This window comes from Chiloscyllium punctatum, chromosome 47, assembly GCF_047496795.1.
Source record: "Chiloscyllium punctatum isolate Juve2018m chromosome 47, sChiPun1.3, whole genome shotgun sequence".
In the NCBI taxonomy this organism is placed as follows: domain Eukaryota; kingdom Metazoa; phylum Chordata; class Chondrichthyes; order Orectolobiformes; family Hemiscylliidae; genus Chiloscyllium; species Chiloscyllium punctatum.
This window is the reverse complement of record NC_092785.1, coordinates 20,165,769-20,188,816: the sequence shown is the minus strand read 5'-3', so window position 1 is coordinate 20,188,816 and position 23,048 is coordinate 20,165,769.

Sequence of the window (23,048 nt, the reverse complement as noted above, 5' to 3'; positions counted from 1 at the left end):
TTCGAGATGGCAGTTATTCTGTTTGACTTTCAAAGTGCCTTGGTTGAAGTTTAGTAATGCAATATATTCAAACTCGATTAGGTTTTCGAATTCTGAGGCATAGTTTGAAATGATTGGTTAAATGCGAATTGTAGTCAAAATAGCAAATAAATCAGGTACCATTTCACAGTCAAATGTTAGTTATTTTCAATTTTCCACTGCACTCCAAGACTGCTAGTTCATCGTATGACAGGTGCTTAGAAGTGCAGAACTCATTCACTCTCTCTTAATGGTTCAGCGCACGCCTTCAACTTAATGATATCTCCTTCATTTTCCCCCAATTCTTAACCCGACTACAACGAAATACATAGTTCATTAATATTAGTTCATATTAATTTCTGCACACACACACAAACATACACACACACACACACACTCACACAGACAATGAGTCGTTGTCAAAATGTAGAGATATTCAAAGAGTAGGTCATTTATTTGCAAACAAAAAACCGTGACACTCAGAAAGCAAATTCTTGAATGCCCTCGAACCTCAGGGTCCATGAAACTTTATCCGGTTTTTATCTTGTTTTGTTAATTTATCAGCATGCCTAACTGTGTTAATCAAATTACCTCATCCCTGTTATACAATAAACCGATGATGTCAGTTCCCATTATCTCTCTACTTCTGCCACTATATGTTTTTTCCTACATTCTTCTTAATATTATTCTAATGTCACAATTAGATATCTTACTGTCAAGGGCCTCAAGCAGGTTAACTCTACTAACGACTGATTTGGTATTCATTGTCAAGGTTCTCAAGCAGGCTGACTCTCCTAACGACTGACTAAATATCTGTTGTGAGGTCTCTCAAGCAGGCTAACTTTACAAACTATTAATTACATATTGAATGTCATGTCCTAAATGTTTATTGTCACAACCCATCCAACTTGCTGTGATGATACTTAGCAGGCAAGGCTGATTTTACCAACTGTTGTTATCTCATCCTCCGATCGTGACCTTTCAGCCTTAACCTTACTCTGATAATCGTTGTAGGAATATTCCAATATTCTTATCACAACCTGCCATAATGATCTTTTAAGTAGTGTTGCATTCCACAGACCCCTTGTAACCAATCGCCAGAGTTCTTAATGCTTTATAACTTCCCATGCTTTCATCTCTTTATTGTCCAATACACACACACACGCACACACACGCACACACACACATATCACAGACACACGCACACACATAACACATGCACTCGTATCTGTGTATATGTTCGTCAGTATCTGTTCAATGTTATCTGTGCTTATTCCATTAAATCTACAATAATACATCTGCTGTCACATTGTTATGAGCCTGAACATGCACAATGTGTAAATTAAAATTCTGGAAACTAAGTCTCATATTTTTGTCTTTAATCCATTTCAAGAACGTAAGAGCATTGTGATCAGTGTTCATGTCTGTTTTCAAGACTTTGTTCATCACATAACTATTAAAATGTTTAAATGCCTTTTCCAAGCTCAACCATTCTGTTTCCATGATAGACTACTTTCTCTGGTGGGTGTTAAGTTTCTTTGAAAGGTAGCAGATTGACCATTCAATTCCATTATCATCTTCCTGTAGCTCCAACTGTATATCGCTAGCAGAGACTGCAACTTTGAACGTTATTTTTTTAAAGGAGCTAAAGAAGGTGCGGTGTTTAATACTGCTTTCAAAATCTGAAATTCCTCATGGCATTGTTCTGTCCACCTATATTTTTCGTTCTTCTTTGGTGAATCTGTTAGAGGTGACGCCACACGACTGAGGCTTGGATCAATCTTCTGGTCGAATCCGCTTATTCCCAATAATCGAAGTACATCTTTCATTGAGGATGGTCTTGGAATTTCCTCAATGGCCTTTGTCTTCACGTTTTTTGTGGTCAGCCTATGTTATGCCCTAAGAACATCATCCCTGCCTTCCAAAATGCTGTTATCTTTAGGTTTACTCCCGTGATGCCCTCGTAATTGTTCAAAGTGATCTGCTGACTGTACCAAGTGATATTTCCATAAATCTCTAAAGATCACAACATCATCCAGATAAAATGTATAGTTTGTCAATCCAGCTACAGCTGTGTTCACAAGTCTTTGGAAGGTGACAGGTGTGTTCTTCACTCTAAGATTTATGACTTTGAAGAAATATAGCAAATTTGGGGTAACAAATGCTGAAACTTCTTTCGCTTTCTCTGATAAAGGTACCTGCCTGTAACCACACATTTTGTGATGTCAGTGGCTTGTCCAAATTTATCCATACATCCCTCTAATCTTGGTATCAGGTATGACTCCAATTTTGTTATAGCGTTCACCTTCTGATGCGGCACAACAAATTTTTGTGGACATTATTAGGGAAAGGCAAGAACTACAGAGGCTTGGGAGCCCATGTCCATGTAAGTGCAGCACAGGTTTATGATAAAAAAAGCTGATTAACAACGGTTAAATGATGAGGGCGTGAAATTAACTTTAGAAAGATCTGAGGGATTACATTTTTGAAGACAAAAGTGGAAATTGGTTGCATGGCTGCACAAGACAAGCTTATTGTATATAGTCCACACAAAACTCTTGTGTCCCATGAAGTTTGGTACCTAATACGACTGGTGAAATATGACTTGGTTTGATGATCCTTTCACTGAGCATCAATTCGACTTCCTGCTGGACAGCTCTGCTTTGGAAAAGATGAGATCTAAGGGGGTGATTGTTTACTGGAACGATAGTCCGTAATTCAGTGTCATACACAATACTAATAGTGGTCGCCATCTTGTTCCTGCAAGTGTACTCATACCTCTGCAACAAACCATTCAACTTTTTTCTTTGGTCCTGAGACAGATATTTCACCAACTTACCCAAATCCTCAAGGACGTCCTTATTATTTAAATTATTTTGACAGTAACTTACACCTGTTTCTCCATTTCCCTGTCTCTATCATAGTAAAGATTCAACATATCCAAATGACAAACGGGATGCAGTTTTTCGTTTTGATCCAGCATTTTAGCAGATGATTTTCTGACTCTGCTTGATAGAGACTACTGATCCTAGCTTTGATGGAGCTCCTGACACTGGTAAAAATAGTAATAAGTCACCGCACATGAAAACATCCGAATTTTAGAGTTTTATCTGCCATCTGCTTCACTCTATTCTGTACCCTGTTCAGGTGAGAAATCAAATAAGTTATATTCTTTCCCTCACCTCCAATGCACAATACAAGTGTGAGATATCCAACCTTAGAACATAGGACATCGAACAATACAGTGCAGAACAGACCCTTCTGCCCTCGATGTTGCGCTGACCTGAGAAATGTTCTCAGCTCGTCCCCCTATACTATCCCAAAATCACCCATGTGCTTATCTAAGGATTGTTTAAAGCAACACTAATGTGGCTGAGTTGATGACATTAGCAGGTAGGGCACTCCACGTCCTGATGACTCTCTGCATAAGGAACCTGCCACTGACATCTGCCTTAAATCTATCACCCCTCAATTTGTAGTTATATCCCCTCGTACACATTGACGACATCATCCTAGGAAAAAGACTTTCACTGTCTACTCTATCTAATCCTCTGATCATCTTGTATGTTTCTATCAAATCCCCTCTTTGCCTTGTTCTTGCCAATGAGAACAGATTCAAGTCTCTCAGCCTTTCCTCAAAAACCTTCAGTCCAGATCAGGCAACATCCTGGTAAATCTCCTTTGCAACTTTTCCAATGCTTCCACATCCTTCGTGAAATATGTGGACCAGAACTGTACACAATATTCCAAGTGTGACCGCACCAGCGTTTTGTATAGTTGCAGCATGATATTGTGGCTCCGGAGCTCAATCCCTCTACCAATGAAACCTAACACACTATATGCCTCCTGAACGCTCTTTCAACCTGGGAGGCAACTTTCAGGGATACCTGTGCATGGACTCCAAGAACCCTCTGCACATCCACACTCCTAAGAATCTTTCCATTCACACAGTGTTCTGCCTTCCTGGTATACTTACCAAAATGCATCACTTCATATTTGCCACCTTTCAGCCCAATTCTGCAGTTTATCCAAGTTCCTCTGCAACCTGTAACATTCTTCCACACTGTCCACTACTCCACCGACTTCAGAGTCGTCTGCAAATTTACTAATCAATACACCTATGCCTGCATCAAAGTCATTTATAAAAGTTACAAACAGCTGTAGCCCAAAACAGATCCTTGTGGCACACCACTATAACCGGACTCCATTCTGAATTTTTTCCATCAATCACCCCTCGTTGCCTTCTTCCAGAAATCCAGTTTCTAATCGAAGCTGCAAAATCGCCCTCAATTTCATGCCTCTGTGTTTTCTCCAATAGCCTACCATGTGGAACCTTATCAATGGCTATACTGAAGTCCATGTATACCACCTCAACTGCCGTACCCTCATCCACATTCTTGGTCACCTTCTCAAGAAACGCAATGAGCTTTGTGAGATACAACCTGTCCTTGACAAAAACATGTTGACTCTCTGAAATCAAATTTTTGCTTGTTAGATGACTATAAATGTTATCTCTTATAATCCTTTCCAAAACCTTTCCGCCACAGAAGTAAGGCTCACTCGTCTATAATTACCCGGATCATCTCTACTGCCCTTCTTGAAGAAGGGTACGACATTTACCATCCTCTAGTCGTCTGGTACCAAACCGGTAGACAATGACAGTCTCAAATTTCAAAGCCATATCTTTGCTACCTCCTCCGTAGCTTCCCAGAGAATCCTCAGATATATCCCATCCGGCCCAGTGGGCTTGTCCAACTTCACTTCTTCGGAAATTGATAACACCGGTTTTTAACTAACGTTGATCATTTCTCGCCCAATATCTCATACCTCATTATTCTCCTCAACAATATTCACCTTTTCCTGAGAGAAAACAGAGGGGAAATGCTCGTTTAGCACCTCTCTGGTTTGCACAGGGTCCACACTCAACTTCCCACGTTTGTCTTTGATTGGCCCTATTTCTACCGTAATCATCCTTTTATTCCTCATATACCTATAACAAGCTTTAGAGTTCACCTTTATTCTATTTGCTAAAGACTACTCGTGCCCTCTCTTTGCTCTTCTTATCTATCTTTTTAAATCCTTCGCAGCTGATCTCTAACTCTCTATCGCCTCATCTGAACCATATTGCCTCATCAGCACATAAGCCTCCTTCTTCTTCGTAACAAGAGATGAAGTTTCTGTTGTAAACAACGGTTCCCTCACATTATCACATCCTCCCATACGTCACAGGGACATACCCATTAAGGACACGCAATATCTGTTCCTTAAACCAGTTCTACATTTCCATTGTCTGCATCCCCTGCATTTTGCAACCCCATTCTATGCATCCTAATTCTTGCCTAATCGCATTATAATTACCCTTGTCCCATCGATAACTCTTGACCTGTGGCATGTACCTATCCCTTTCCATCGTCAAATGAAATGTAACTGAATTATGGTCACACTCACCAAAGTTCTCACTTGTAACTAAAACAAACACCTGGCCTGGTTCATTTCAAAGAACCAGATCCAGTGTGGTCTCCCCTCGTGTCGGCCCTGCGACACACTGTGTCAGGAAACCTTTCTGTACACATTGGACAAAAACTGATCCAACCCTATGACAGGAAATGCTATAACTCCAGTCCATGTTTGGGAAGTAAAAGTTACCCACAATGACTATCCCGTGCCTTTAACTACTTCTCAGAATAATTTTGCTAATCCTTTCTTCCATTTCCCTGGAACTCTGTAAGGTCTATAAAACACTCTGAGCTGTGTGACCCCTCCTCTCCTCTCCTGTTTCGAACCTCTACCCACACTACCTCAATGGCGAGTCCTAATCAAAAGTTCGCTCAGACACTGTTATGCTGTCCTTGATGAACAAGGCCACACCTCCCCCTATTTTACCGCCTTGCCTGTTCTTAATTAAATGTCTAAACCCTGGAATTTGCAACATCCATTCCTCACCCTGCTGTATCCATGTCTCCGAAATCGCCGCAACATCCAAGTCCCAGATACCAATCCATGCTCTCATACCTTACTTCGGATAATTCTGGCGTTGATGTAAATACACTTCAAACCACTTCGCTGTCTGCCAGTGCATTCCTGTGACCCCGAAATCCTGTCCCTGTCCTTGGTCCTGTCAGTTTTTCTTTAATTAATTTCAGATGCATCTCACTTCGTCTCCGAATATTAACTCTAAGGGTGCAAACTGAATTGATTTCTTTGGGTCACCACTCAGTGCAAACAAGACAAATTGAATGCCTTTATATCAACATTGTGGTCATGCTCACAGTACGCCCCAACATTGTCTTCAGAGCTTGATGTCACCTTTTCAAGTCTACCTGGAATTAAGGATAGTACATCCTTGATTTAAAGTCCTGTATGCCTAAGCTAGTTGTGACTTCCTTGATCAGCTTCGAAGTAAAATTAGACCTGTCGTCTGACTGAATCTTTCTAGGTGGTCCCAAACACGTGATGAAAACTATTGATTCCCGTGCCAATTTTTTGCATTAATACTCGGAAATGCAATTGTCTCTGGAAATCTCCGGTAGATACAGCCTTTATAGTTAGCAATTATTGGTTCCCACTGTTAGTTTTAAGAAGGGGACTGACACAATGAATCATAACCTGTGTGAAATTTTCTTGGAATAGGGCAATTGGCAGGAATTCCACTGTGACTTTCACTGTCACCATTGATTTAGACTCTCTTAACACATCTTATCCCACAGTTCATTTCTTTAACGAACAGAAATGTTACTTTCCATTCCTACTTTACCCAACTCGAAACACCCGAGGCTATTCAGCTCCTTTTCATATTCTTGGGATTCTTTTTTCACCTGTGGCGAACTATTACCAGTGTGCTCTACCTTTTGTTTTGCAGTGTGGCATCTCCAATTCTCCAAATTTCTACTCATCGCAGCATGAATGTCTTGTCAGAAGCGAAATGTTGACTTATGCACCAATGCAGATGCGTCTTTAATCTCTGCCTATCTTCTCACTTCTTGAACTTTCTTTTCATCCAAATGAATTCTTGTCAACTCTGGAAGTACGTTTTTAAACTCCTCCAGCAGAATTGCCTCTCGCAAAGCCCCATTTGTCTTATCTATTTTTGAGGCACGCATCAATCTTATCAAATTACAATGTTTAGTTGCTTTCAAACTCAGAATAGGCGTGACTCGTCCCCTCTTTATGTTTCTGAGCCAGAGATTATACGATTCAGTGACTAACTCATTAGCACTCAAAATAGCCTGTTTGATATCTTCATGATCTCTTGATCCGTGATCTGATAGCGCTGCAAATACCTCACTAGTTCTGCTGACCAGCTTCGAGTGAACAAGCATTTCAGACAAGTTCACTGACCACTTTGTCTGCCCAGCCAATTGAACAATTGAAACAAAGAAGGCTTCGAAATGTTTCTCATCGAAGCTTGGCAATTTTTTTTTATCACATTTGTAAACAACAGTACATTCAGTTTTCATCTCCACCCGAATAAATCGATTTTCCTGACAAATTCGCAACCTCCGAAGTTCAAATTCTACCACTCATTCGCTTCTTTCTCTCACTTCTTTCTCTTTCTTGTCTCTGTCTTTCTTCTTTCTCTTTCTCTCTCTGTTTGCTCTATCTTTAATTCTTCTCTCCATCTCTTTGCTCAGCTGATAATTTTTATCTCTCCTTCCTTTTCATGTTTCTCTTTTTTACTTCATTCTCTCATTGTCTCTCGCTTTCTTCTCTCTTGGCATTTCTTATCATTATGTTATCTTCTGACTTCATTTGCCTCAAATGCGATTGAAGTTTTTCTAACTGTGCTGCACTTGTCTGTTTCTCTGATCCGCCTGAGTGCTCGTCTAACTTCATTTCGTTTTCAGCATGTGTACTCTGAGACTAAATCATCGATCATTTACCTATTTCTGTGAGTGGCTACAAATGCTCATGTCACGTTGTCAAATGCAGAGTGAAACCGCAGGTAATCCTCTGACAGATTTACACAAATTCAATGATGCAAACAATCACCAGGAATTGGTACAATCAGAAGAACTGTGTAAAATATTTTTTATGCATTCTAAATTGGAAGATCCATTTTCTGCACGAATTGTTTTGTTCAGGCAATCTATCTCTGTAAGTATAAACGAGGTAAATATTTCCCAAAGCCTTTCCTTTGTACTTGCTCTCATTGCCTTGGGAACATTCACAGTGCACTCCAATTGATTTTCAAGAATTTGAACAAACAGATGATGGCAGTCAGCAAAATCGCAGTTGTGACATAACATTTTCTTCGAAGTTTATTGGATTATACGAATCTCATTCGATTAATAAAATCATTGAAAATGCATTTGCACCACCATTGATACCGAACACCATCCACCCCATGCTGAGGTCTCATTTTATTTATATGTCGTCCTTTTCTTGACTCTTGCAGTGTGGGAACAATGTTCTGGTCTTTAGTGTAATTCTGAGAAGTGTTTTCCTCAACAAAGGCTCTGTTCAATAATGTTAAAATCACACACAACACCAGGCTTATTTGCAAGTTTCAGCTGTCAAGGCGTTGCTCCTTCATCAGGTAACGAGTGGGGCAAAATATCACAGTATCATGTAACTGAAACATTGCATTTAATTAACCTCAATTTGTATTAAGTATGGGTTTCAGGTTTGAATTTTTAACATGTGAATCCTAGAATTTCTTTTACGTAGCAATTTATAAAATGTTATATGCATTGACTGGCTGTGTGTGTGCACGCGCATATGAGAGAGATAAAATTGGTGTATGAATGTGACAGCGTATGTGTGAGTGTGAGTATGCGTGCGACTGAGCGCTTGCATGTGTGTATGCTTGGTTGAGTGTGTACGTGGCCATGGCAGAGTATAAGTCTGTGAGAGGATGTGTGCGTGGGTGTGATTGATATGGTAAATATTTCGTTTCAATAGAATGACACTGAGATCATTTGCTTTAAATTCTGTGTCTTATGATCCTGCACCACGAATTCCCTGCTGAAAGAGCAACGCTATGAAAGCTAATACTTCCAAATAAATCTGTTAGATGACAACCTGGTGTTGTGGGATTTTAATCTTGTTCATTCCAGTCCAACAAGGGCAGCTTCACATCCAATTTAACAGGGATTTCTGTGAAGCGATGTAAGTTGGTTATTTTAGATGAGACATTGTAGGATTTAACAAATTCAACAGTGCAATAGAATTCCCCACCTTTTAAGTAATACACTGAAATACATCCTCAATTATTTCATAAGATCCACTTAATACCTTTCCTCCTACCAGGATGAAATGGAAATCGTTCAGAGCTCACTCTGGGATACACAGCAGGAGAGGGATTGAAACATTCTCTGTTGTCTGTAGTGTACTGGACATAAACAAAGGCTGATGGTGAGATACAAACAATATGTTCAGAGGCAGACTGGACTAACTATTTCTTGATTAGCTCCAATGTATTGGAAATTTGCAGTAATTAAAGCTCACACAACTGACTGAAGATGGGATGGGACATACAACAAGAACATAGAATCGTACAGCACAGAACAAGCATCTTTCGCCCACGGTGTTGTGCCAAGATTTCATCCTAATGCAAAATATAATAACTTAACCTACGCTCCCTCAACTCACTGGTATCCATGTGCCTGTCCAGCAGTTTCTAAATGTCCCCAATGACTCCGCTTCAACGACCACACCTGGCAACACATTCCCTGCATTCACAACTCTCTGCGTAAAGAACCTACCTCTGATTTCTCCTTTATACCTTCCTCCTAATATCTTCAAACTTTGAGTTCTCATACCAGTCAATCCTGCCTTGACAAAAAGTCTCTGGCTATTGATTATATCTATTCCACTCATTATTTTGTACACCTTGATCTGGTCTCCTCTCTTCCTCCTTCTCTCCAGCTTGTTCAAGCTTTTTTTATAAGGCAAGCCGTCCAGGCCAGGCTGCATCCTGGTAAACCTTCTTTGCAACGTCTCCACAGCCCCTGTGTCTTTCCTATACTAGGGCGGACAGAACTGGACACAATGTTTCAAGTGCAGTCTCACTAGGGAGAAGTAGAGCTGCAGCAAAACCTCGCAGCTCTAAAAAACTCAATCCCTGTTAATGAAAGCCAAAACAGTATTTGCTTTCTTAACAACTCTATCCACTAGGGTGGCAACTTTGAGGGACCCATGTACTTGGATATACAGATCCCTCTGTTCCTCCACACTCCCAAGAATCCTGTCTTTGATCTTGTATTCAGCATTCGAGTTGATCCAGGTTGAACGCCATCTGCCATTTCTCAGCCCAGCTCTGCAACCTGGCGATGTCGCGCTGCAGCCTACAGTAGCCCTCAATACTCTCGCCGACACCTCCATCCTTTGTGCCATTTGCAAATTTACTAACCTCCTCCTCAACCTCCTCATCCAAGTCAGTTATAAAATCTACAAAATGCTGAGGCCCAAGAACAGAGCCCTGTGGAATCTCATTCCACGCTGCCCTCCAGGAAGAAGGGAGATTGTGGGGGAAAGCAGAGGGAAATATTTACATTTAGAAGGATACAGAGCTGTAAACTTTCTTAACTGTTTACACGGGAGGTGATTAGTTTTGTAAGTGAGCCAATGAAATGATGTGGAAGGCTGTGTGAAGTCTTTGTGCGAAGACTGATAAAGGAGAAAAAAGAGAGTGAAGTAAACATGTCATTTTCGGGTTATCAGGCTGTTAGCAATTGCTGCCACAGGAATTGTTACTCGAACAACAGCTCTTTGTAATTGCTATGAATGACTGAGGTAATGGATCATGTCCAACATTTACAATAGCCAGTGCTACACGGAATAATAAACTGTAAATTGGACATGGAAACGCTGAAGAGGGGAAGGATAGATTTAACGAGTGAAAGAGTAAGTCGGAAATAGTCTGTGGGACATAATGCAGAGAATGCTTATCATTGAACAATTGCAGTGCAGTTTTACTTCTGATTTAAATGTCCCCTTATTTTTTTCTAATTACAGGTAAGGTACTTTGATAGAGACAGATGTGAAGAATATCTTGACATATTCAAGTCAATGAATTTGAAGCCCCAATACACATTAGAGAACAAATGTATTGCACCGTGCAACATTAAATCGACATAAAAACACTGATGTTCGCATGCAAGAATTTATTATTCTTTCTCCAAAAATAACTAACGATGGATACACTTCTGCACGGAGAGAACCATCATCCTTAACGCGTTTTCGACATAACAGGATGACAGTAGACGCATTTGAAATGAACATTTCGAAATCGGGACGGTTTATCCGGTTCGTTTGCACATTTGTCGCCACATCTCAGGGCTCAATCTCAAATTCATAACGAAAATGGTCGAGCTTTTGTCACAGAAACTATTGCCATGGAAAGCCTCAAACGCACCTCTGGAACAAATGCAAACTTGCAAAGAAAATTTGAAGGATTTCCTTTACTCGCTGTTTTCCAAGACACAGCTCTCAACCCTTCACCAGTCCTTGCTCCTTCCTTCATTCTGCCCTCACTCACAACCTTTCCTTGAAGCCTGCCCACTCTTCTGCCGTTTTTTCATTTTATACCGGTTGCATATCGAAGTAAAATTAGAACATTCGCTCCATGAAGTCTGTCCAACATTCTATCTTAGGAACATAAGCAGTGAGGCACTGCAGGAGATGGCTGAGATACTAAATGAGTATTTTGGATTAGTATTGACTGAGGAGCAAAATATGGAAGAGAGAGAACTTGGAGGCATTAATAATGATATCTTGAAAACTGCCCTCCACAAATACATAAAGTTTGATAAGTCCCTGTAGCCTGATCAAGTATATCACAAAATGTTGCGGGAAGCGAGGGAATAGATTTCTGGGCTGCTTGCTGCGATCTTTCCATTATCAATAGCCATGGGTGAGGTGCGAGAACATTGGAGGGTGGTAAATGTGTGCCATTATTTAAGAAAGATTCTAAGAATCAGTCAGGAATGCATAAACCAATGGACCTGACATGAGTGATGGGCAAGGCATTGAAGGGTGAAATATATTAGATTATATTACATACAGTGTAGAAACAGGCCTTTTAACCCAACACGTTGACACCGACTCTGTTAAGAGTATCCCGACCAGACCTATTCCCCTCCACAATGTTTTCTCCAGACAAAATGCACAGAACACTTTGGGAAATTTCGCATGGACATTTCACTTCATCTGCACACTTTCGGACTGACGGAGAAATCCAGAGAACCTTGAGGAAACCCACGCAGGTTTAATGTGCAAACTCAACACAGACAGTTGCCCGAGGCGCGAATTGTAGTCAGGTCCTTGGCATTGTGAGGCAACAGTTCTAACTACGAAGCCACCGTGTCGCTCTTCTAAGGAGGCAGGCGTCCCCGTCACTAAGTCACATTTTACCACATGCACAATACATGGACGCTGACCAGCTTGATCAAATCCAGTTCTTAAAATGGCTGCATGAGACACCTGTTTATACCTCTTCGGCAGGGCTCCGTGATTGACTCGAACTAATAGACCCAAACAAGGATCTCATAATGCATGATTTCGATCATGTCATTATGCTGAATACCTGCCAGCATCAGAAGGTTATGCCTCTAGGGATCCTTTTGCCCGAAAATTCGACTCTTCTACTCCTCCAATGCTACATGAACTGCCGTGCTTTTACAGCACAACACTCTCGACTTTTCTATATCTGTGTCATGCAGAATTATATTTGTATTTATCAACTCGTTTCCACATGTTTCCTCATATGATATTGGTTACTCTTTCAGATAATTTCCATTCTCCTCTGGAAGGCAGCTCATTGATTTATCCCATTTTTTGACAAATTCGTCATTGTCCAATTTAATTGAGGAATGTCCAATTCTGAGTCCTCTGAAATTGATTCTGTCCTCTGTATTGTAAACAATAACGCAATCTCCTTTGGCTCTCTTTTCCTGTCAGAATGCATTTTGAACATCTTCATCTGACACACTCTGTGACATTTTAGAGTCCTTATGAAATAGTTCACCTTATGCCAATTCCTTTCAATCTGATAACGTTCAATGAACATTGCTTTTCGAGGTTCGCCTGTCACTGGAAGAAACACCAACACCTTATGTCTGATAATAAAATAACATTTTTTTCTAAATTTCTTGCCTGCATCTTGTTGCATTATATGTTGTGATATTTTGAAATTGCAGACCACTTTCTCTGGTCTATAATAGTGCCCTAAAATTTTACACTGATCCAAGTATGCGAGCTCTGAGTTATGACTTAATAATTTATCGTTTATCAATTTTCGTAGTGCTCCCACTTCATGCACAACTGCTGATTCGGATGAACTGAGTTTGCTCGGTTCATTTGACGTATTTCTTGAACGCAAAAAGTTCGAACTGAATTGTCTTATCCCAATCATCTAGATAGTTTCAACTATAAGTCCTCAATAGGCTTCCAAATGTCTCATCCCAGTGTTATTACGCTTTCTGCGATTCTGGACAGTATGCAGTAGATTTTAATTATTTTATTCCTAACCTGTCCATAATTTCCTTGAATAATTTCGATGGGAAGCTTGAATCTTGATGCGACTGGATCTCTGTCGTTACTCCATATCTCGTGAAAGAATTTTGCAATTGCTCTGCAATCCTGCGTTTTAGAAATTGTGTATTAGTACGGCCTCTGGAAAGCTAATGGATATATCCATTAATTATAACAAAGACTAATTCCCACCTTTTGTTATAGGTACAGTCCCTGTGCAATCAAGTCAGACTATTGCAAGTAGTTCCTCAAAGGCAGGAATAATTGTAACAGGTGCAGGTTTTACGGCTGCCTGTGGCTTTCCAATTACTTTACACGTATGACCTGACTGGCAAATTTCAACTACATCCTGTGCAGGCCAATAGAAATTTTATGTTTGCATTTTAGCTTGGTGTTTCTTACAACTAACTGTTAGTTCATGCATAACGCGCAACACATTATTTTACAACCTATTGACAATCATATTTGATGAACTTCTGCCTATTTCAAATCTGTCTGAATATGTGGTGGTCTAGATTTCCCCATTAAAGCATCAATTTTAAGACAGTAGTATTCAAGTAAGCACGTGGATTTTTTTTTGTGGATGTCATTTGATACCATCACTTTAAAGTTTCATCTTTCTGCTGTCATCGGTTCACTTTTTTGGGCTAAAGATATCTATGTTGCCATTTATCTGCTCCTGGGCTGTATCAATCATCTGATGAAACAGGTTCTCTGCTATGTCCAATCTACTTTGTTTTCCTTAATCTTTGATCTCTCTTGTTTCAACTGGTGACTTTGTAATCTCGTTACCATACGGTTGGAAAAATTCCAAGAACATATATCCTCAAGTATTTCTGTTGCCTAAGTTTCCATTGGTATTTCAACCACAGTAGGCATAACTACTTCTTGTGAACCAGCTAATTCGTCTGGAAAGACCAATTGTATTTCTGGAGCTGAAAATTTGGCTTGCACTCCGATCACTACTTCTCAACCCTTCACTAGGCATTATAACCTCAATCTACATAACTGAGTGATTTGTATCTCACCCTGAATTCCCATTACCAATATCGTACCTGGGAACAGTCATTCAGAAGTGCATGTCACCTCAAAGTTCAACATCAAAGATTGAGAGCAGCCTGCATCTTTTCATATTATAACCTCTTACCTGCTGCTCCTGGCATACGCAAGTAAATTTTATCTTCACGTACGTAGTTTCTAAAGATTAGGCCCTATCTCCTCAACAGACCTCTGACCAAGTTGTAACTTCCACTTCAGCTTTCTCGCCTCCACGGTGCTTTCCATTATGACTCCAAATAAATTCATTAGCTAATCATGTTTTCCTATATCTTACTTCTCAGTGCTTTTCATAAACCATCAGCGTTGTGATTTCGCGCGTCCTAACTTATAGCAATGAAAATATTAGAGCTTTTTAACTTCTCAGTTAACTTCTCAACTTTTCAGCTGCAAATTTTAACTCTCTGTTCTTCCACACGAGTTCTACCTACAAGTTTTGTTTGTATCAACAGAACCCACATGGTCCCTGGCCATCACATTTTTGCAGCCACCTTTTGAAATGAGATGAAAAAGGCTACCGCATTTTCTCTTCAAATTTCGGTAATACTTGAAGATATTGACTCAGTTTCTCCTCAGTACTTTGGCTACCAAATGTTTGCTAATCCTCACTCAGTTCCTTAGTAAGCTTAACACATCTGTCTTCATCTGTATCTGTCAAGCTGACTTTCATGTTTAACTGCCATATTCTGGAGTTCAAACACCCTCTATTTCTTCCTCTCTCTCTCTCTCTCTCTCTCTCTCTCTCTCTCTCTTTCTATCTCTCTCTCCCCACACCCGCCCCTTTTCTTCTGGTTTGGTAGTTCTGTCCGTTGCGTTTTGTTTAGCAAGGGTTTTACATTCATTTATCTTTCCTCGGATCTTAATCGTAATTCACACAGCTTCATTCTTTTGCCCTTTCCTTGACTTTTGCCTCTAACTCAAGCTCCTTCTTTTACAATTGAACATTAGTCATCTCTAAAGATTCTGACGGCGTTTTCCCGAAGTTGAAATGTCCAGTTGTTACTGTGATTATCTCTCCTATCCTTACGGAAGAAGGCAACTGAACTCCAGATTGTCTGCTAATTCCAGCATATTTGCCTGAATCAACTTTTGCAAAATCACCAAAGTCACTTCTTCCACCCGCAGAAAAAAAACCTTTATTGATGAAGGAGCCATTGCTAACATAAGCATTATTTAAAGTTACTGAAATCAACACACAGAACAAAAGACACTACCACCCGCCACTCATAGCCATTGAGTCTGTCAACCCTAATTCCACTTTGAAACTATAGAACAAATCTCGCAAAGAGCCCCCAATCTGTTTGGACAAGCCCAGATTCCCTCAAAACATTTCAACGAAATTGCGTGGACCCTAACTTTGCTAGTTGTTTCAAGCAGATGTCTTGTGGATATTCACGGTGATACAGTTATCCCAACCATTTAGTTTAAAAAAAACATAACTTTTTTTAAAGATTACCGAATGATATACAAACAAAAGAGAATTGAATACAGAATATGTTAACCTCTTTGAAACGTCAGCACGTTATTCCAATTTAACGATGATGTTCCAAATCCTTGTGCCAATCCCCATATACACACCGACGCTGACATATTCCTACACAGGTTCTTGCAGGAGAGATGTCAGAGAGGGTGTGGAACAGCATCGACCTGCTTATTTAAGTCCAGCAAATATACAACGAATATCAGCTCAGATTTCTGTCTTCCACTTTTAAAACGTAACGAGAATAGCTAATTCCAGTTGAGCTTCAATGCTTGCAACTTTCATTAATCTCTTCTGATTTTTTTTCTTTAATCTCAACAATTCTTGTCATGAATGAACACAAACTTTTCCCTCAAAGGTAATATAACTGAATACATGTCTCATTTCCTTCTCATTAGCATTGATATATACATTCACCCAGCTTCAGTGTATTCCAAGGGCAAAAAGAAATGACTCAAAGTTAAAAGTGAAATGAACGTTGGGTGGTTTCCTCCAGATCAGATTCCAGAATTTTCTAACAAATCTGTGAGGCTGCATTAATACCATGCTGATTTGGAAGCAACCAGAAAGAAACAAAGGTTCCTTGGTGCCCAAAGCCACGAGCCAGTCTGCAAAATAGAGTCCTTTAAAAATTGCTGTGGTTGCAATTGCTGTTAACTATTAACTGCGAATACATAGAGACACCTTCCAGTTGTTCACGCAACGAAACCAGAAACAAACTCCACTAAATGTTATTGCACTTTTACATTAAAAATTCATCATTTACATCACACCTTTCCAAAGTGACTTCTTAATCCCATTAACAATCTTTGTGCTGTCCGAATGAAATGGAGATTTCGAGAAGGCTCTAAGACGAGATAAAGTACTGAGAGGAAAGTTCAATTTCCCATGCAATTCCTGCAGAGTCTGCAAAGATGCGAATTCCACAGGGTTCCTGCAACCTGAAATTAAAGCACCGATCGTCTGCCTCACGTGAGGGTTGCCACAGCATGCCCAAGTACCATTTTCAGTTGCAGAGTGAAACTGCGGGTAATGCTCAGACGGTTAAACTCAAATTCAATGTTGCACAGCACAAACCATTTCGACATTTGACAGGATAGTGAAAAATATTTTTTGTGGAAGTGGAACTAAAATATGCATTTCCTACGCGAGACCATTTGTTCACTGTATTATGTAACGAACTGATATTTTCCAAAAACGGATCCAATATACTTGCTGTCATCACCTGAGGGCTGTATGGAGGGGTGGCGGTGGGGGTGGTGGGGGGGGGGGTGAGGTTGGGATGGACGTGGAAGTGGAACGGATGGGGGCATGTCACATTCGCTCTTCAATTTTTTTGTTTCAAGAATTTTAACAAACGGATGTCAAACGTGGATTGTAACAGAACTTTTTTTTTGATGTTTATTGAATTATCGAATCTCATTCGTTCAATAACAAACATGGGAAGATGCGTATATTTTAGTATTGAGACCAAACACCAACCATCACTTGACTTTGGCCGTTTGGTAATTGACTGCTGGTTGTTGAGTGTTTCTCTGAAAATGATTCCCATCAATACAGGCATGCAGCTTCCTTGTTTAAAAGTGGTTGTTCCGTCAAATGAAGTTCATTTGGTTGCTTGAGACAACACAATGTATGTTTGTTACTAATCCAACATCGTAATCACGTTCCTTGCCTTATCAGCCTGCAGCATCGCAATCCAATATCACTACTCAAACTATTACAAAACCTAAGATGAGTGAAGTAACAAACCCAATGACATAATCAATGGTTACATAAACTCCAATTAATTCAGTTCCTCCTGCCTGAATGAGAGCATCAGTAGAAATGAGCTGGTGGGGACATTGGTAGAGGTAAAAACGGAGGGCGTGGAGTCCCTGGACATGACAGATAGAGGTGTAGAGGGATTGGATATCCATGGTGAAAATGAGGCATTGGGTGCCGGGGAAATGGAAATCCTGGCGTAGGTGGAGGGCGTGGATCTTGGCATAGAAATAGAATCGGGCAGTGTGGGGCTACTGAACTGTGAGATTGGACGATTTGGGAGGGCGATCTCCTGAGGTGATGAAGTTGTGTATGGTCTGTGAAATGATGGTTTGGTGAAGGGACGTGAGGTCATGGTCTTGGGGGCGGATGAGAGAGGCATTTTCGAGTTCAGTGGTGTAGAGGTCTGTGCGCCAAACTACGACTGCACCCACTTCATCCACTGGTTTGATGGTGGGGTTGGGATTGGAGCATAGGGAGTGGAGGCCTGTACTTGAACAAAGCTGTAAAGGGTAGTGGCTGCATTATGGCCCAGGCCAGAACTCCTCAATATATTTTAAGGAGGTTGTCTGGACCCTAACTTTTCTTATCTTAATTGCGGATGTTTGGGTTGATTCTCTAAGAGCGATGCAGCAGTTCAGACTACGGAACGTTTAGCAAACAGAACTTAGATACATACTACAGTGGAGAAACAAAACAAAATTTAGAATGCAAGGTTTGTGAAGGTTTGTAGCTCAGGTTGAGATTTAGGGTGTAGGTTTGCTTGCTGAGCTGTAGGTTTGATATCATTACCTGGCTAGGTAACATCATCCGTGGTGACCTCTCAGTGAAGCGAAGCTGTTGTCTCCTGCTTTCTATTTATATCTTTCTCGTCTGGTGTATTTCCAAAAGCCATCTTTCGTTTAATACTGACAGCAGGATCCCTGTATCTAATACTTCGTAAAGTCATTTGTGAATTCCATTCTAAAACCGCAACTGCAGTCACTTTTTCCGGGATCTAACACACAGTGGACTAGTAATGAATGTTAATCTAACACAAAGCTGACTGTCATCTTCAAGTAATCTCTTCATTTTTTAATAAAATTCCAACATTTCTGGTCTGGGATGTATGTGAACATTTCACTTCAAGGTCGTCTAAATGACTAAAACTCCAAATGTCTTCTCATGAGCACTCACCCATACATCTACCCATATCCAGAGTATTCCAAGGGCCAAAGTAAGTGACCCACAGTTAAAAGTGAAATTTAAGAATTCTCAATAAAAGATGCTATTCTGAAACTCAGATTCCAGAAGGCTGGGGTGCAAAGAGTCGGAAAGAATGCAAGTTTATTGGTCCATAAACCCAATAATCCGAGAGCCAGTATGTAAAAGCGGTTTTACTTTAAATCTGTGGTTGCAGAAATACCTACAAGTTACATATTATCTTTATACAGACAGAGAAACCTTACATTATTTGTACAAAAATTAACAAAGTGTATATTTTACTTATTTCCTTCGGAACATTCTATAGTCTCCCATTGAAATAGAGATTACTTGAAGATTGCAGGACGAAAAGATACACCAAATAGAAAATTCAATGGTACATGTAATTTCTGCGGATTCTGCAGTAATGGGATTCTGCTGGGTCATCTGTTATATCACCAATCATCGACCTGCGTGACAGTAGCCAAAATATGCTCATGCATCATTGTGAATTGCAGAGTGAACCCGTAGGGATCCCTCAGAGAGATTTACGCAATTCAGTGAGAAAACCCGAACACCAGGAATTGTTACAATCAGAAGGACCGTGTAAGATATTTGCTGTGCATTCTGAATCGAAAGATCAATTTTCTGCACGAATACTTCGATCCAGGAAAGCTCCCTCTATATTAATAAACTATATAATGTTTTCTTAAAGCCTTTCCTTTATCCTTCTGTCATTGCGAGGGAAACTATCACATTGCACTTCAATTTTTTTTCAGGAATTTGAACAAACAGGTGACGCCAGTAAGTTAGAACGCAGGAGTGACAGAACTTTTTTGATGTTTATTGGAGTATGTGACTCTCATTTTGTTAACAACAAACATTGTGAAATGCATATGCACCATCTTAGATACCAAACACCACCCGTTCCATGTTGAGATTTCAATTCAGTACCGTCCTTCCCTTGACTCTGACAATTTGGTCACAAAATTCTGATTTTTAACTGTCTCTTTGAGAACTGTTCTCCTCAAAAGAGGGATTTGGCTACCCTGTAGTAAAATCAAACATCACCATATTCTACTCCAACAGCTTTGGTTGGGAGTCGAACTTTCAGTGTGCTACTCCTTTATCACGTAACACATGGGGCAAAATCACAAGACACAGACTTTATAGCAAAAGATCACAGTATCATGCAATCAAATCGACAAATTGAAGAAACCTAGATTACTGTTAAGTCTTTCATCTTTTAGAATGTATTGCAAGTTTTGGTTCAAGATATATAAATCCCAGAACGTCTTTTAAGTCACATTCTCGAAATACCTTCAGGTTTTATTTTTTAAAAAGGTGACATCTCTGCTGAGACAAAATATTTAGAGTGTGAGGTGAGAGACTATCTATATTCCACTCTTGGGTCAGAATGGTTCAATTTCCAAAGTTACAATTTATAAAACGTTACATGGATTGACTACCTACAGGTTTTCTGTTTTTGAGCAAAAATAAAATGTGTTTGCAAATGCAATTCTGTGAATGCAATTTCACCCCATAGACTTCACTGTGTGTGATTGCGTGTGTACATGTGAGGAATAGAGCCTGATAGAAGAGAGAGAGAGAGTTCATGTAAGTGTGTGTGTACTAGTCTGAGTGGACATGAGAGAGCGTGTTTAAGTGCGTGCATCATTGGTAGAGTAAGTGTGATGGAGTCTCTGTCTTTTTGACAGAGTGTGCGTAGTTGTGAGCTTATATCTCGTTTCAATTGCATGACACTGTCATCTTTTGTTTTAAATTCTGTGTCATATGATCCTGCCCTATGAGGTGTTCTGAAAGCTAATACTTGCAAATACATCTATTGTATGACAATCTGTTGTCGAGTGGTTTTTAACTTTGACCACCCCAATATAAAACCTCTACATCCTGTTTAACAGTGGCTGTTCCGACAAAGAATGTTAATTGGCAATTTAAGACGACACCTTGCAGGTTTTAACAAAGCCAACATCGCAATAAAATTCCTCACTTTGTTAAATAATACAAAGACACTTATCCCGAATGTTTTCATAAACTCCAATTAGTACAATTCCTCCTACCAGGATGAAACTGCAATGTGTCAGAGCTAATTTTGCGACACACATGAACTGTTCAGCTGGAGAGGGAGTGAGACATTATCTGTTACCTGTAGTAAATCGGACATATACAGAGGCTGACAGTGATGAACACACGATTTACACAAAAATAATTTGTGTAAATAAATTCGTCATTATCTTCAGTCTACTGGACATGTATAACGATTAGATCCAACATAACTGAACTGATAATAAGATGGAACAGCTTGAAGGGACATGCAATAAAGAAGGGAAGATACGGAGTTACACTTAGAAGGATGTAGAATTGTCAAATATCTTTACTGTTGACATGGGAGGTGATTAGTTTTGTAAGTGAGCCCAGGCAGCGATGGGGAGACATGACTTGCCATAAACATTACACTTTCTGGATATCAGGATTGTATTAATCGGTGCCATAAAAAATTGTTACTCAAAATGCAGCCCATTGCAATGCATATCAATGACGGAGATGATAGATTAAGTGCAACGTTTTCGAATAAAACAGTGCTTGGTAGGTCAATAAAATATAAAGATGACACATAAATGCTGAAAACCGGAGGATAGGCTCAGTGACTGGGTAAGTAACTCTGAAATATTCTGTGGAATTATGAAGATTTTTTTCATTCAGTTTAGTCTTGAATGCTTTCCGACATTGGTTACATTTATAGATCATGATTCTAGTCCTGGATCATAACGGAGCAAAAGATCTTGCTTTCCGTTCTTTTCAAAGGGTTTCGGTAATACCTTGGTAACTTCACTCCTCTCAGATTCTTCCAAATTTAGGTGTATAATACTGGTTTGTTTAATTTCACTCACTGATCATTGAACCACTGCAGACAAGCTGTCAGGAGTAAAATAATGGCTCGTGTCAGATTAGTGCCACTCAAGGAAAATATTGGGGCATTCTGCATAGAGACCGAGGAGATAGGAGAAGCGCTAACTGATTATATTCGTTGCTATTCACACTGGAAAATGACGATGATTTCGTGGAGAGTACTGAGGTACAGGCTGTCCAAGGAGAAGGGATTGAGGTTCATGAGGAGGAGGTCTTAGCAATTCTGCAATGTGTAAAAATAAATGAATCGCTCTGGCCAGATGCTTCTTATCACGTGATTCACTGGGAAACTAGGCACGAGATTGCAGACCCTTTGGTTTGGCTTTTTATGTCGTCATTGTCTACAGATGTAGTACCACAAGACTGGAGGATAGCGAACGTTATCCCCTTGTTCAAGAAGGCGAGTAGGATGATACTGGTAATTATAGACCTGTGAGCCTTATTTCGGTTTTGGTTGACATGTTGGAAATAAATATAAAAGATGGGATTTATACTCATCCAGCCACGAATAATTTGATTCAGGATGTTTAAGATAATTTTGTGAAGGATGGGTCGTGCTGCACGAACCTTACTGTGTTTGAGATCGTGTCCAAACAGGATGAGGGTAAAGCGTTTGATGTGGTGCATATGGATTTCAGTGAAGTGTTTGATAAGGTTCCCAACAGCAAGCTAATGCAAAATACAGAGCCACGGGACTGAGGATGATTTAATGGTTTGGATTAGAAATTGGTTAGCTGGAAGAAAATTGAGGTTTTTGGTGATGGGAAATGTTCATGCTGGAGTTCAGTTACTCGTGGTGTACTGCAAGGGTTTGACTTGGGTCCGCTGTTGTCTGTCATTTTTATCAGTGACCTGGATGGCGGCGTAGATCGGTGGAGTTCTGGACAGTGCCGAACGATGGAGTGGGTTACAGAAGGACACGGATAAGGTGCAGAGGTCGTCTAAGCGTTTGCAAATGGAGTTTAACGCGGGAAAGCGTTAGATGATTGACTTTGGTCGGAGTAACGCGAATGCAGAGTACTGGGCTAATGATAGGTTCCTTGATAGTGTAGATGAGCAGAGAAATCTCGATGATTATATCCATAGATCACTGAAAATTGCCAGCAAGATTGATAGATTGTCAAGAAGGTATTCGGTATGTTGG